Below are 3809 nucleotides of genomic sequence, written 5' to 3'. Positions count from 1 at the left end.
TGGACTGCCGTGGGGATGGGATGGTGATCATTGAGGTAAGATGCAAAACAAACATATGCCAAAACATACTAACAAAACAAATAATGACATTGGAAAAGAGATCTAGACAAATTAAAGACGGCACACTGGAAGACCAATATGTTCCAACAATGGATTCAGTACTCTGTGCAGAAAATGTTCAAAGCCAAAAAGCGCCCTAAAGATGATTGTCAAGCTTGCTATAATGTTAAAAAATTACCAGCCCTTATGATTCTACCCGGGAGTAAATTAGGTGACTGCCCAGAAATAACGGAGAGGTGTTTTTCTCACTGTGCCATGCATATGGCCGCAGGCATTGAATCATGGTCAAAAGACGGGACGGTATGCCCCAGAGCACTGACCTCCTCAATAAATGATGTAATGTAGTACAAAAACCAGCTGACCTGATTTTTCCGTTTTGTATCGCCCGAGGGAAAGAAATAGAAGAAGTGACCAATAGATCCTCTAGTCTGATGTGGACAGCAGACAAAATGGTGAAATGTAGTAAAAAACCATGGTACCCACCGACAGCAAACGGGAACATCACCAGCCACGTTAAGTTTTGTGAAACAAGTCTCAAGGCCACCATACGTTTTGAACAAGTAGTACCAGATGGGGGAGCCGTTATCTATGAGTTCCAACCTGCATTTGTGGCCACGTACCCATTACTGAGCCTGGCGAAGGGATCTGTCCCTTTAGGTGACATTTTTTGGATGTGTCACAATGAGACACAGATGTTGGCCTCACTACCCGCTCAGTGGGAAGGGATCTGTGCACCAGTAATGCTGACAGGACAACTGAAGTTAATAGTAAATGACCCAATAGGCATTTATGAAACATCTAACGAAATAATCAATTGCACTAAAAGAAGTACTCCCGTTAAACACGAGTGGAAAACATCAGATGAGGTATATATCACCTGGGATTAGGTCCCATATGGGGTACCTAAAGAACAGGTTGCCATAGGGAGTGATTGGATAGAAAGCGGAAGAGGGGTCGGTGCAGCACCAATCTGGGGATCAGTTGCCAATGCGCAATACATAGCCCGAAATCGTAGATGGGTGAATCTCCTATGGTATAATCAACAAAGGTTTATAAATTTTACAATAAAGGGCGTAGACCTAGTGAAGGATCAATTGCATGCTACTTCACTAATGGTTCTACAACATAGGTTCATGCTGGAATCCCGCATGGCTGGGGACCACGGGATATGTCATTATATCGGGGAAGATTGTTGTACTTTAATCCCCATGCATACAGATGTTAACGGCAGCCTCACAGGAGTCCTTCGGGAAATGAAACGCATGAGAGATGACCATGTGCAGCAGTCCAATTGGAACACTCATTTAAAAGGATTCTGGGATTGGTTCAATAAGCTTGGATGGGGAAGATATCTTAAGGCAGCAGGGATGATACTAGGAGCGATAATATTGATAATATTAATAGTTATTTGCTGCGTCATACCCCTCATTCGGGGACTGGTCTCGAAACTTATTGTAAGTGTAACTGGTCAATTCCCAATTATAGAAATACAGTTAGACCAAGACATATAAAACATTACCATGATCTCCTCTCACCCCCACAAGGTACGTGCATTTCTTTAAAACATCAAAATTGTATATATGTATATATATTAATATGCATGTCAATGAGTCACATACTTACTCACGTAGATATAGTAATTTGCATGCTGAATTATTCATAGATTTAGGAGATTATATGCCTCATGATGATACATAATTATGCCACACTATGTCTCCAAAATGCAGATTATTGAAAATGGCGGAGGCTTATTTTAGACCACACCCCGTACCCTCAGAGGAATGGCTACAGTCTGTAGATAGAGGAAGAATCTTCACACATGCGTCGGTAGGCACACAAGTAAATGTAGCAGCAGGCACCAATATTCCTAACAGGCAGCCAGATGATCCAGCAGAGGGGCCAGGCACTGTACCCCCGGGATGGAGCAGACCCATGATGACCCCTAGAAGGCAGCCTGATGATCAATCACCACCACCTAGAGGGAAGCCAATGACCAGCCCGTCATCACCTGGGGCCCTGAGGATCCATTTCAGCCCAAACAGCACCCCTGCTAGTCCTGAGAACCCGGAGGACCAAGGACAGCCCGTCAGATTGCTCAAGGAGTTGCCATCTACTTCAGGCATGATGACGACTGAACCTACTGCAATAAGGCCTGCTTCTTCGCCAGAACAGCCCGACATTTTCTTCGCGGGCATGATGCTCAGCCCTGAGGAATATCGTCACATCGCAGGGTTCTTGGCGCATCCTCTGGAATCCTACCACACCATCGACGACCTAAAGCCTGAAATCATCTCTATGAGCAAGGAGGTTTATTCAAAAATGATGAAGGGTCTGATGTACCCTATCGCACGTCGTCCACTGGAAATACTTCGCCGCAGCATATACAAAACCAGGGAAAAGGGAAAGATGCAGTGGTTGACCCGAGAGTGCGATGAGCTGACACGTCAACTTCAAGAGGCACGGCAGACCATAATCACCTTACAGGGGAAATTGCTGCAGCTGACAACTGATCAAGGGCGCATGGCTACTACCACAACATCGCAGCAGCTGCCAGGGCCGCAGGCTCCAGGAGATACCGATGCAAGGCCATGGGGGATGATGCCTTCTAACCCCCAAGGAGCCCCGAACTATTATTAATCTCAAACACAACACTATACTGGATATAAAGGACATTAATGATTATGTATACCTATGTTAAATATAACTGACACAGGTATCTGTGTGCACATATAAGATGTATGTATAAGGTATATGACAGTACGACTACTGTGCTGGGAGTACCATGTGGTTACTCTTATGTTGGTTGTAATGACGGTCTATTGACCATTAGACGACAAGTTTGCCTGACATAGCCCAGGCATGATAGAGTATATTTAAACATCAACTTGTTTGATGTATGGGTGTGCAATGACACCTTTTGGGTGGGGACTGCAATGGCCTAGTAGGTGATTAAGCTGCTTGGACATGGCATTCCCCTACCCCATATCATTGCTGCTTTAAAAAACCTAAAATCCTTCTTCAATAAAAGTAAGCAAGAGGAAAGGTCCTCATAAGTGTGCCAAGGGGGGGTTCCCTCTTTGTTTTATGACGTTCTCCATTTTATTACATTTTATCAGGTCATCATAGCATCTTATATCACTCACTATTAGTTTATAGTGTGTTCTAGTCTCACTCTTAGTTTTGGTGTGCAAATATATGATCACCAGTTACTCTTGAGAATTCACATTTATAGTATTCCACTTTGAAAATCACCTGTAGATTCACTTTGTGATCCTTTTCAGGATCACAGGGGGGTAAATGTAGTGAATTAATATTGCACCATGAATAGAATATAGTGGATAAATGTCTCACAAGAAATATATTCTTGTTATATTGGTTAAATGGTGTGCTGCAACATATATCTAAGTAAGATCATGAGTGTAAGGCAGTCCAAAGGTTGAAATAAAATTAGGAGGGACGAAGAGTGGCATTGGAAAGAATCCAAGGTTGAGTTGTACGCATTGGGAAAACCCAAGGATGAGTTGTTTTGACATGTCAATGTTAAACAACAAAGTTATGCTGATGTGTGATGTTTTAATGAAACCACAATGTGTATCACCATGGCAAGGCTTTGATAAAAATATATAAAAAAGTGTACTTTGGGGGGTTTTCCACCGGTAAGTAAAAAGATAATAAAGATACCCGTGGAAAAGTACCTAAAATTACGTAAAAATAGGAGGAGCTCGGGGAGGAGCCCCCGAGCCCCAGGG

The sequence above is a fragment of the Cyprinodon variegatus genome, unplaced genomic scaffold (genome assembly GCF_000732505.1).
Source record: "Cyprinodon variegatus isolate N-32 unplaced genomic scaffold, C_variegatus-1.0 Scaffold222, whole genome shotgun sequence".
Taxonomy (NCBI): domain Eukaryota; kingdom Metazoa; phylum Chordata; class Actinopteri; order Cyprinodontiformes; family Cyprinodontidae; genus Cyprinodon; species Cyprinodon variegatus.
This window is presented reverse-complemented; position numbering follows the sequence as displayed.